The following is a 13843-nucleotide window of genomic DNA, read 5'->3' as shown; positions in this document are numbered from 1 at the left end:
TAAGTTTCTCGACACAGTTGGACCTGTTCAACGAGTGCAGCAGTGGCACACATATCCCACGTGGCCTTCCACCATTGAAACGCCCCACAAGGACCTCAAGACGATCAATAAAGTGTAGGAACTTGTGGATGTCGATCCAGTCAACTTCAGTGCCATTAGTAACAGCCGAGTTATTACAGAGTAACAAACGAGCAGACTTCTTAACTCTGAAAAAACCTACACGTGCCACCAATTATAAGAAAATATTAGTTAGAAGTAGCATCTTCGTGAGAGATTTGTTGCTACTTCCAAAGTTAAATTGTGATTACTTAGACAGAATAGGTGGATTAAGAAGTAATCGAGGCAACAAGCAAGAACCAGATACAAAACTAACATGGATGAACAATTGGAACGACGTCGGGTGGAAGATCGCAGTGAAGATGAGACCAGGTTCTGCTATTTCCATCAACATTCGTGCGCCAACTTTCAGTCTGTAACACTTGAGAAAGTTTATCCTAGTTCGGCCATAAAAAAAGCAGCGATCTTCTTGGTTCATGAACCCAACTCGGAACTTATATCCATGGCTTGTCTTCACTGTGACCATTAAATTAGTGTATTCAGTTATGGCAAGGCCGAGCATCTTGAGTACATGTGTTCTGGCAGAGCAAATAATACACTACAGGAAAAATAATATGAGAACACAGCATGTTCAAAAAAACCCCACCCTCCCGGATAGAAAATAGGATTATAGGAACATACTGTGCGTGTTTCAAAATGTTGTGTTAGGATGAGAAGGAACAAGTGTGGCATCTCGCCGAGGGCGCAGAAACCTGTAGGGTACTCGCACTTCGGGCACTGCAAATGAAACACATTAGATTTAGTAGGAAGAAAAATGCATCAACGGCGGCAGCTACCATCCTAGGATTACCTAGGACTTGGGTTTATCGGGGATGGATGAAGAATTCGTACCTGGTTCTCCATGAGAAAACCCTATGCAATCATCGAGAGGGGGTTTTCTCTGAACAAGCAGACAAGGGAGAAGGGGATTCAGGCCCAGTGAAATATTGCCGCTTCGTCCGTCCAGCTTACTGCTAAAGCTGGAAAGGGGGGTTGTGATTTGACGGCTCATTTGGAATTACTGCGGCGCTACGACCGGGGTGTGTCTACTGTGAAGTTGTGCACTCTAATTTGTGCATATGGCACGTGGACTCCATTGCCGGTTGCCCCACATATCAGCGAAAGGAAGTAGAAAGACAGGAGTAACTAGTTACACATAAATATATATTTTGACAGAGAGATACTCCCTCTGTAAAGAAATATACAAATCTTTTATATCATAGGCTCACCTTGCCGAGAAATATACTCCCTCTGCAACGCACAGGCATTATGGGGGTTCAGCTGACAATATAATACTCAGATTTTTTTGAGGGATAAAAGCTGCTTTATTGAAGATTAACAGTCATAGGTATACAAATAATTTCGGGGGTTCCTATGAGCCAAAGATGGCGTCCACAGGGCAAAGAAGTAGCAGCTTTTGCGAGCACATGCGCTTCAACATTACACTCGTGTTTTTCATGTATGATCTCCATGGTTTGGAACATATTCTTCTTCATCTTGATCTCGTCCATAATAACTTTGCTGGGCCCCAAGTATGCCTCTCCGGTATGCTTGATTGTTGCTGAACAATCGGTGCTAACCTGAACTTGTTGCAGGTTTAAGTCAAGAGCCAGAGATAGCCCCTCGCAACATGCCATTGCCTCTAGGATCTCTGGATCAGTAACACTTCCGCACACCAGTGCCGATGCTCCAAGGAAGAAGCCTGTATAATCCCGGCTCACAACTGCCAGGGCTTCCCTTTCACCATTGCGAGATAACGCAGCATCAACATTCATCTTCGCCCAGCCCACAACAGGAGGAGGACGCCACTTCTGCACTGAGCTAGTGCTTCTCGAAACCAGGTTCTGGACCTTGGGCCGCAGGCCGACCCTGCATGTTTGGGGGCCCATGTGTTCTACCTCAGCGCTTTTCATATTGCAAGCGATCGGTACGGCGCTAGTTTTAGATGCTGTCGCAAGGCGAATACACAAAATTGAATAAAGCACGGCAGCTGTTGGAATGAAATCGAACGATAATTCCTAACCAGCAATCAAAGTTGCAATTCTATCAACGATATACCATGTGATAAATAATACTATCGTACTACTTATACACACAGGACACTTGTTTCACCATGCCAGATTATTACATCAAAATCTCTCGGAGGATAGATCAGTTAGGTAGTTGCGTGCAGCTACTAAAGAATTTCAAAGTTGATTTGGACCAGCTCTCCTTGCTGAGAAAGTTTGATTTTGACATCATCCCCTACCGCAAGATATGATTTATATTTGAACCTTGACCATCCTTTAGCATCAATCATCATGCGACCATCCTTTGTACTTACGATATATTGAGCAGGTTCATTCACACCAAGGCTGCGCATGGCAAGAGAAACTTGGCCGCAGTCGCCCGGATTATTGAACGACTCCCTCGTTGCTCTAGGAATTCTCTGTTTGCAAACAAGAAGACATACCCAAACAGTTAGATCAACACACTGAATCATGTGAAACAACATGGAAAGAAAAAAGAACGAAGCACTTGGGTGGCCAATGCTTACCAAGAAGGTGGACATGTTGGTTTTTGTAAGGACTTTGGTATATGAAGTGCGAACTGTAGCCCAGTCTGTTGCCGGTGCAACTGCACAGGCCGGAGCAGATGCAAGTGCAAGTGTTGGTGCAGGTGCCGAAGCCGCTGCTGCTGCCAGAGATGGTGCTCCTTGTAGAGCTGGTGCCGGTGTCGGAGCAGGTGCCGGTGTCGATGCCCGATCCTCTGGTAGATCAGACTGATCCGCTGACGTGGTCGGTGCCCAATCCTCAGCTGGATCAAACTAAGAGGTTGCCGCTGTCAGTGCTAGAGCAACTGTCGGTGCTCGATCTGTGTGAGACAGCGGTGATCGTGTCTGGTCTGCTATGATCAGCTTTCTAACTTGACTAGGATCCGTGACCGTGATCCAGTTTTTTTCTTCATTTCTTTTAAACGCGAGAAGGACTAATTGTGGCGTTTTTGTTAAACCAAACTGCAGTTCATCATAGGGATTTAGCTTGTACTCAGACAACAGACTGATCCAATTTTTTCCAGTAATATAAGTGATGGACAGTGCCTTCGTTACTGACACGACATAAGAAGTGAAACCTGCAAAAATAGCCATGATAGAGCAAACCAAATGACTTATTCTGTGATGAATGTCACATGGCTAAACCTGCATCGTAAAATTGCAGGAAAAGAAAGAAAACATGACAATAAATCAATAAGATTTAGACAGTAAATCAATAAGATTTACTTGATGTGACACGAGTGAATCCTTACCAGGAAATCACTATGTTGAAGTACTAAACAGAAGATTGATCGTCCGACTACGCGTGGCATGCAGGGGCCCCGCCTACTCCCACAAGCAGGACAATCCAAAGGTCGTGACAAATCGTATGGACCGAACATCCATGGGGCTGAATCCTGGTGGGTGCGATAAACCCTGCAATGCATACAGATATTGGAGTGTAACCATAATTGATAGACCGTCCTCACAAAAATATGATATGGATACTTCAAAATATACAGACTGAATTGAGTGGACAGACATTAACATAGACCGTTCTCAGGACTGATCACACACCAAAAGCGGCAGTACTAATAAACAATATAGGGTTCACAAACACAAATCAAGTACTAAACAATAGTACTTACTGCAGACAAGGAAAGTTGCACTAACTAAACTCTGCAGACTATTTTTTGCCACTGACCTACGGGATGAACCCCGCATAACTGACTAGGCCATGGACTTCGTGTGAGATGTCTACATGCAACATCACCATATTGTCAACCTTGGAGAACCTAACAGAGTGGTCTTTCCACTCATAAACATCCTCGGGGATTGGCTCACCGCAAAGCGAGCTTGGGAACACAGGTCTATGGTGCCGCCCGCTGCCATGATTTCTACTCACTGCTCTGGCGTCAGCATCTTGTATTACGTTATCTTGTGGCTCACCATGGCTTTCTGGCGAACTATGGGACGGCTGACACGGGCTAGGGGATCGAAAGGTGGGAGAATGGGCTGGAGAGTAGGTGTGGTTTGGGGGCAGTGGTGACTGGCCAGCAGGTAGCTGGCATAGGCTGAACATCGAAGGTTCCGGTATGGATAGTGGTACCGATGACAATCGGCCAATCAGTTTTGATTATGCATAGTTTGCAAAGCCGGATGGCTGAAGCCTAGAGTGTTGTGGGGTGGGATGGGACCAACGTTTCAGAGTTTCATGTGGCAGACGTCCGGACCTCCCCACTGTTCCTGTCGATGATGAGGTGGTAACTTTGTAAATCTCAAGAGGATATGTTGGCTAAGTCTCTCAAACGTGCTCATAGGGATAGGGTGTGCGTGTGTGTGTTCATAGGGGTTAGTGTATGCGCATATGTATGAGTGCTTGCATCTCTACTATGTTAAAAAAAGGAGTACTCAAAGTATGCAAGTTCATAAGGAATGAACGGTGTACATCCCTCTTGTCGCATTCGCGTTGCACCCCGCCACACTGGTTTATCGGGGATGGATGAAGAATTCGTACCTGGTTCTCCATGAGAAAACCCTATGCAATCATCGAGAGGGGGTTTTCTCTGAACAAGCAGACAAGGGAGAAGGGGATTCAGGCCCAGTGAAATATTGCCGCTTCGTCCGTCCAGCTTACTGCTAAAGCTGGAAAGGGGGGGATGTGATTTGGCGGCTCATTTGGAATTACTGCGGCGCTACGACCGGGGTGTGTCTACTGTGAAGTTGTGCACTCTAATTTGTGCATATGGCACGTGGACCCCATTGCCGGTTGCCCCACATATCAGCGAAAGGAAGTAGAAAGTCAGGAGTAACTAGTTACACATAAATATATATTTTGACAGAGAGATACTCCCTCTGTAAAGAAATATACAAATCTTTTATATCATAGGCTCACCTTGCCGAGAAATATACTCCCTCTGCAACGCACAGGCATTATGGGGGTTCAGCTGAGAATATAATACTCAGATTTTTTTGAGGGATAAAAGCTGCTTTATTGAAGATTAACAGTCATAGGTATACAAATAATTTCGGGGGTTCCTATGAGCCAAAGATGGCGTCCACAGGGCAAAGAAGTAGCAGCTTTTGCGAGCACATGCGCTTCAACATTACACTCGTGTTTTTCATGTATGATCTCCATGGTTTGGAACATATTCTTCTTCATCTTGATCTCGTCCATAATAACTTTGCTGGGCCCCAAGTATGCCTCTCCGATATGCTTGACTGTTGCTGAACAATCGGTGCTAATCTGAACTTGTTGCAGGTTTAAGTCAAGAGCCAGAGATAGCCCCTCGCAACATGCCATTGCCTCTAGGATCTCTGGATCAGTAGCACTTTCGCACACCAGTGCCGATGCTCCAAGGAAGAAGCCTGCATGATCCCGGCTCACAACTGCCAGGGCTCCCCTTTCACCATTGCGAGATAACGCAGCATCAACATTCATCTTCGCCCAACCCACAGCAGGAGGAGGACGCCACTTCTGCATTGAGCTAGTACTTCTCGAAACCAGGTTCTGGACTTTGGGCCGCAGGCCGACCCTGCATGTTTGGGGGCCCATGTGTTCTACCTCAGCGCTTTTCATATTGCAAGCGATCGGTACGGCGCTGGTTTTAGATGCTGTCGCAAGGCGAATACACAAAATTGAATAAAGCACGGCAGCTGTTGGAATGAAATCGAACGAAATTCCTAACCAGCAATCAGAGTTGCAATTCTATCAACGATATACCATGTGATAAATAATACTATCGTACTACTTATACACACAGGACACTTGTTTCACCATGCCAGATTATTACATCAAAATCTCTCGGAGGATAGATCAGTTAGGCAGTTGCGTGCTGCTACTGAAGAATTTCAAAGTTGATTGGACCAGCTCTCCTTGCCAAGAAAGTTCGATTTTGACATCATCCCCTACCGCAAGATATGATTTAGATTTGAACCTTGACCATCCTTTAGCATCAATCATCATGCGACCATCCTTTGTACTTACGATATATTGAGCAGGTTCATTCACACCAAGGCTGCGCATGGTAAGAGAAACTTGGCCACAGTCGCCCGGATTGTTGAACGACTCCCTCATTGCTCTAGGAATTCTCTGTTTGCAAACAAGAAGACATACCCAAACAGTTAGATCAACACAGTGAATCATGTGAAACAACATGGAAAGAAAAAAGAACGAAGCACTTGGGCGGCCAATGCTTACCAAGAAGGTGGACATGTCGGTTTTTGTAAGGACTTTGGTATATGAAGTGCGAACTGCAGCCCAGTCTGTTGCCGGTGCAACTGCACGGGCCGGAGCAGATGCAAGTGCAAGTGTTGGTGCAGGTGCCGAAGCCGCCGCTGCTGCTGCCGGAGATGGTGCTCCTTGTAGAGCTGGTGCCGGTGTCGGAGCAGGTGCCGGTGTCGATGCCCGATCCTCCGGTAGATCAGACTGATCCGCTGATGCAGTCAGTGCCCAATCCTCAGTTTGATCAGATTGAGCTGTTGCCGCTGTCAGTGCTAGAGCAACTGCCGGTGCTCGATCTGTGCGAGACAGCGGAGATCGTGTCTGGTCTGCCATGATCAGCTTTCTAACTTTACTAGGATCCGTGACCGTGATCCAGTTTTTTTCTTCATTTCTTTTAAACACGAGAAGGGCTAATTGTGGCGTTTTTGTTAAACCAAACTGCAGTTCATCATAGGGATTCAGCTTGTACTCGGACAACAGACTGATCCAATTTTTTCCAGTAATATAAGTGATGGACAGTGCCTTCGTTACTGACACGACATAAGAAGTGAAACCTGCAAAAATAGCCATCGTAGAGCAAACCAAACGGTTTATTCTGTGATGAATGTCACATGGCAAAACCTGCATCGTAAAATTGCAGGAAAAGAAAGAAAACATGACATTAAATCAATAAGATTTAGACAGTAAATCAATAAGATTTACTTGATGTGACACGAGTGAATCCTTACCAGGAAATCACTATGTTGAAGTACTAAACAGAAGATTGATCGTCCGACTACGCGTGGCATGCAGGGGCCCCGCCTACTCCCACAAGCAGGACAATCCAAAGGTCGTGACAAATCGTATGGACCGAACATCCATGGGGCTAGAATCCTAGTGGGTGCGATAAACCCTGCAATGCATACAGATATTGGAGTGTAACTATAATTGATAGACCGTCCTCACAAAAAATATGATATGGATACTTCAAAATATACAGACTGAATTGAGTGGACAGACATTAACATAGACCGTTCTCAGGACTGATCACACACCAAAAGCGGCAGTACTAATAAACAATATAGGGTTCACAAACACAAATCAAGTACTAAACAATAGTACTTACTGCAGACAAGGAAAGTTGCACTAACTAAACTCTGCAGACTATTTTTTGCCACTGACCTACGGGATGAACCCCGCATAACTGACTAGGCCATGGACTTCGTGTGAGATGTCTACATGCAACATCACCATATTGTCAACCTTGGAGAACCTAACAGAGTGGTCTTTCCACTCATAAACATCCTCGGGGATTGGCTCACCGCAAAGCGAGCTTGGGAACACAGGTCTATGGTGCCGCCCGCTGCCATGATTTCTACTCACTGCTCTGGCGTCAGCATCTTGTATTACGTTATCTTGTGGCTCACCATGGCTTTCTGGCGAACTATGGGACGGCTGACACGGGCTAGGGGATCGAAAGGTGGGAGAATGGGCTGGAGAGTAGGTGTGGTTTGGGGGCAGTGGTGACTGGCCAGCAGGTAGCTGGCATAGGCTGAACATCGAAGGTTCCGGTATGGATAGTGGTACCGATGACAATCGGCCAATCAGTTTTGATTATGCATAGTTTGCAAAGCCGGATGGCTGAAGCCTAGAGTGTTGTGGGGTGGGATGGGACCAACGTTTCAGAGTTTCATGTGGCAGACGTCCGGACCTCCCCACTGTTCCTGTCGATGATGAGGTGGTAACTTTGTAAATCTCAAGAGGATATGTTGGCTAAGTCTCTCAAACGTGCTCATAGGGATAGGGTGTGCGTGTGTGTGTTCATAGGGGTTAGTGTATGCGCATATGTATGAGTGCTTGCATCTCTACTATGTTAAAAAAAGGAGTACTCAAAGTATGCAAGTTCATAAGGAATGAACGGTGTACATCCCTCTTGTCGCATTCGCGTTGCACCCCGCCACACTGGTTTATCGGGGATGGATGAAGAATTCGTACCTGGTTCTCCATGAGAAAACCTATGCAATCATCGAGAGGGGGTTTTCTCTGAACAAGCAGACAAGGAGAAGGGGATTCAGCAGTGAAATATTGCCGCTTCGTCCGTCCAGCTTACTGCTAAAGCTGGAAAGGGGGGGTTGTGATTTGGGCGCTTTTGGAATTACTGCGGCGCTACGACCGGGGTGTGTCTACTGTGAAGTTGTGCACTCTAATTTGTGCATATGGCACGTGGACCCCATTGCCGGTTGCCCCACATATCAGCGAAAGGAAGTAGAAAGACAGGAGTAACTAGTTACACATAAATATATTATTTTGACAGAGAGATACTCCCTCTGTAAAGAAATATACAAATCTTTTATATCACAGACTCACCTTGCCGAGAAATATACTCCCTCTGCAACGCACAGGCATTATGGGGGTTTAGCTAAGAATCTAATACTTAGATTTTTTTGAGGGATAAAAGCTGCTTTATTGAAGATTAACAGTCATAGGTATACAAATAATTTCGGGGGTTCCTGTGAGCCAAAGGAGTCCACAGGGCAAAGAAGTAGCAGCTTTTGCGAGCACATGCGCTTCAACATTACACTCGCGTTTTTCATGTATGATCTCCATGGTTTGGAACATATTCTTCTTCATCTTGATCTCGTCCATAATAACTTTGCTAGGCCCCAAGTATGCCTCTCCGATATGCTTGACTGTTGCTGAACAATCGGTGCTAATCTAAACTTGTTGCAGGTTTAAGTCAAGAGCCAGAGATAGCCCCTCGCAACATGCCATTGCCTCTAGGATCTCTGGATCAGTAACACTTTCGCACACCAGTGCCGATGCTCCAAGGAAGAAGCATGTATGATCCCGGCTCACAACTACCAGGGCTTCCCTTTCACCATTGCGAGATAACGCATCATCAACATTCATCTTCGCCCAACCCACAGCAGGAGGAGGACGCCACTTCTGCACTGAGCTAGTGCTTCTCAAAACCAGGTTCTGGACTTTGGGCCACAGGACGACCCTGCATGTTTGGGGGCCCATGTGTTCCACCTCAGCGCTTTTCATATTGCAAGCGATCGGTACGGCGCTGGTTTTAGATGCTGTCGCAAGGCGAATACACAAAATTGAATAAAGCACGGCAGCTGTTGGAATGAAATCGAACGATAGTTCCTAACCAGCAATCAGAGTTGCAATTCTATCAACGATATACCATGTGATAAATAATACTGTCGTACTACTTATACACACAGGACACTTGTTTCACCATGCCAGATTATTACATCAAAATCTCTCGGAGGATAGATCAGTTCGGCAGTTGCGTGCTGCTACTAAAGAATTTCAAAGTTGATTTGGACCAGCTCTCCTTGCCGAGAAAGTTTGATTTTGACATCATCCCCTACCGCAAGATATGATTTAGATTTGAACCTTGACCATCCTTTAGCATCAATCATCATGCGACCATCCTTTGTACTTACGATATATTGAGCAGGTTCATTCACACCAAGGCTGCGCATGGTAAGAGAAACTTGGCCGCGGTCGCCCGGATTGTTGAACGACTCCCTCGTTGCTCTAGGAATTCTCTGTTTGCAAACAAGAAGACATACCCAAACAGTTAGATCAACACAGTGAATCATGTGAAACAACATGGAAAGAAAAAAGAACGAAGCACTTGGGCGGCCAATGCTTACCAAGAAGGTGGACATGTCGGTTTTTGTAAGGACTTTGGTATATGAAGTGCGAACTGCAGCCCAGTCTGTTGCCGGTGCAACTGCACGGGCCGGAGTAGATGCAAGTGCAAGTGTTGGTGCAGGTGCCGAAGCCGCTGCTGCTGCCAGAGATGGTGCTCCTTGTAGAGCTGGTGCCGGTGTCGGAGCAGGTGCCGGTGTCGATGCCCGATCCTCCGGTAGATCAGACTGATCCGCTGACGCGGTCGGTGCCCAATCCTCAGCTGGATCAGACTGAGCTGCTGCCGCTGTCAGTGCTAGAGCAACTGTCGGTGCTCGATCTGTGCGACAGCGGTGATCGTGTCTGGTCTGCTATGATCAGCTTTCTAACTTGACTAGGATCCGTGACCGTGATCCAGTTTTTTTCTTCATTTCTTTTAAACGCGAGAAGGACTAATTGTGGCGTTTTTGTTAAACCAAACTGCAGTTCATCATAGGGATTCAGCTTGTACTCAGACAACAGACTGATCCAATTTTTTCCAGTAATATAAGTGATGGACAGTGCCTTCGTTACTGACACGACATAAGAAGTGAAACCTGCAAAAATAGCCATGTAGAGCAAACCAAACGGTTTATTCTGTGATGAATGTCACATGGCTAAACCTGCATCGTAAAAATTGCAGGAAAAGAAAGAAAACATGACATTAAATCAATAAGATTTAGACAGTAAATCAATAAGATTTACTTGGTGTGACACGAGTGAATCCTTACCAGGAAATCACTATGTTGAAGTACTAAACAGAAGATTGATCGTCCGACTACGCGTGGCATGCAGGGGCCCCGCCTACTCCCACAAGCAGGACAATCCAAAGGTCGTGACAAATCGTATGGACCGAACATCCATGGGGCTAGAAATCCTAGTGGATGCGATAAACCCTGCAATGCATACAGATATTGGAGTGTAACCATAATTGATAGACCGTCCTCACAAAAAATATGATATGGATACTTCAAAATATACAGACTGAATTGAGTGGACAGACATTAACATAGACCGTTCTCAGGACTGATCACACACCAAAAGCGGCAGTACTAATAAACAATACAGGGTTCACAAACACAAATCAAGTACTAAACAATAGTACTTACTGCAGACAAGGAAAGTTGCACTAACTAAACTCTGTAGACTATTTTTTGCCACTGACCTACGGGATGAACCCCGCATAACTGACTAGGCCATGGACTTCGTGTGAGATGTCTACATGCAACATCACCATATTGTCAACCTTGGAGAACCTAACAGAGTGGTCTTTCCACTCATAAACATGGTGATGAAGACAGGCCGCATTAGATTTGTTGGGAAGCTTTACAAGAACCACATCCGTCGTAATCGAAGGCACAGCCAGGAAATTGTTGTGGTCAAGTACAGCCTCGAGAACACGCCTGACAACAATGCTACAGGAAAACACTAGTTCAAGACACGTGGCGACAAGGACACATCAGCTGGATAGTTCAGCAGTAGAACTCATCATCAGGTCTTCCAGTTCACACGGCATGACTTTGAGAACTTCATCTCCACCCCGGACCTGGTTCTAATTCAAACAGAAACCATATTTTATTACTACCTCTGTTCAGAAATATAAGATGATTTTCGATAGTATACTCCATATATGACTACATATACGCAGAGAAATGAGTGAACAAAGACACTAGAACATGTCTTCAAAGGCATGAGAGCAGAGGGATTACATGCAATAGCCATAACACAAGTTACTGAGGCAAATATACCCTCTTAAAAGGTAGCATTCATGTTCATAAAGTACTCCCTCTGTCCCAAATTTCTTGTCTTCGATTTGTCTAGATACGAATGTATCAAGTCACATTTTAGTATTAGATACATCCGTATCTAGACAAATCTAAGAAAAGAAATTTGGGACAGAGGGAGTAGTTTAAAGTAATCTATAAGAAATCAGTGTCAACCTCTCGCATGTTTTGGTCAAAAGAGGAATTTAGAACCGTCATTTGGCACACAAAATAGATCACCCAGAAAGTTGTACTACTAGTACTAGTACTGCGTGTTAGATGAAAAAACACGATCAAGATCGAGAAAAAGATCGTCAAGAAGAGTTATTACCTGGACTTGATTAATGAGGGATCCCGGAGAGGGGGGATTGGACAGGGCGATGGCTTTGAGCTTGTCTGCGGTAGTCTCGGCGTGGTGCTTGCGCTTCTTCATACCATGAGCCTCGACGGTTTTGGCCGGAGCCATAGACATCACTTCGGCCGGTGCTCCAGTGTCCATCAAGAAACTGTCAAATAGAAATAAAAGAAAAGAAACCATAATCACAAACCCAAAAGAAGAAAAGAGAGGGAGTTATAGGATCAGTCTCGGGGTTGGAAGACCGGGCCTTGGCCAGAATCAACACCATTGATGCGGTCACCTTTCCTTCGTTGGGAGAGAGGAACAATGGCAGAAGCAGGTCGGGGTTTTCTTGAAGAAATGAGGAACAAGATGAGGCAGAAGCGAGGGTTGGGTAGAGAGGAAGCTGAGAGAGAAGAGTGAAATGATGGTTGCTTCGTCCGTCCAACTTAGTGTTGGAAAGGAGGGGGTTTTGTGATTTGACGGCTCATTGGGCATTACTACGACGCTTCGATCGGGGTAGTCTACCGTCACCCTACTACGGAGTAATTTAGTGCATGGCTGGTAGACCCCGATGATGGCTGTCCCACACGTCGGCGAAAGTGAGTAATTTAGTGCATGGCTGGAGGAGGATCCGCACGGTAGAGCGTGTCCACTATTTTTCAGAAGAAAAAAATGATTACATCAAGCGTTTCCACTCTTACGACGGAGGAGTGCAAAACACAGCAGCCACTTGAACATACACAGTGCTCCTACTACTAGGCATGTGCAGTGGTTCATACATCAGTACTACACAATCTTGTTGCTAGTGTAGTAAGATATAACGATAACAAATGATGTTGTGCGCATGTCAACTACTCCTATATGTAACATAGTACCGCTTTTTCGACTGTCCGGTCGAGAATGGACGGTGAGATCAATGATAACAGAACTAGGTCCATAGCGCACGGAGAGTATGGTGCTACAGAACTCCACGAAACATGAACCATATGAAGCACAAATAGTGTTAGGCAGGGTGTATGAAGGGTGCACGGGATGGGAGCAAAAGTTCCCTTCTCGACCCACTTTTGGGTGTTTGGCAGAGTGCATGAAGGGTGCATGAGTCCACACTAGTAGGTTGACAAAAATACACGAAGAGGAAACAACTATATTGAGATGAGAATGCAACCAAACACACCCACACGCTTTGTGCTATAGTGACTGATCTGCACCGTCTGAGTTTGATCCAACGGTCATGTGGCGCCGAGACATGGACATGCCCATGCAGAGGGCGCCTAAACACCACCGAAGTTCCTCTGCTTCTCGAGGCGCACGACGTTGGTGATGCAGGGTGCAACCGCCCGTAGAGCCCACTCTTGCTCGACGGGAGCCAGCTCGTCAAAGACGGCGTCCAATGGCACGAATGGATTCTGGTGACGGAGCCCTAAAAGGATTCATCCGGCAACGGCGACGGCAGCCTGCAACCCCTCCTTGTCTAGCTCAGCCCCCACCATCGCGCGGAGACGGCTCAGCTCCTCGGAGATATAGGTGAAGGAGACTAGGTCAGGAAGCCGCAGCTCGTTGAAGTCGACCGGGTGGTCGAACGGGTTTAGCCCGACGGTCGGCATCGTCACGCTGGCACGACGGTAGGCATCGTGCAGCCGCAACACGTGCGTGGCAACTTGGTTCACCAAGTGGCTAAGGCGATCCTGGACCTCGTCACGATCGGCCCGCTCGCGCTCCAGCCGGCTCCCCTGACGGCCTAT

This window comes from Triticum urartu, chromosome 5 (assembly GCF_003073215.2).
Source record: "Triticum urartu cultivar G1812 chromosome 5, Tu2.1, whole genome shotgun sequence".
NCBI classification, from domain to species: Eukaryota; Viridiplantae; Streptophyta; class Magnoliopsida; order Poales; family Poaceae; genus Triticum; species Triticum urartu.
This window is presented reverse-complemented; position numbering follows the sequence as displayed.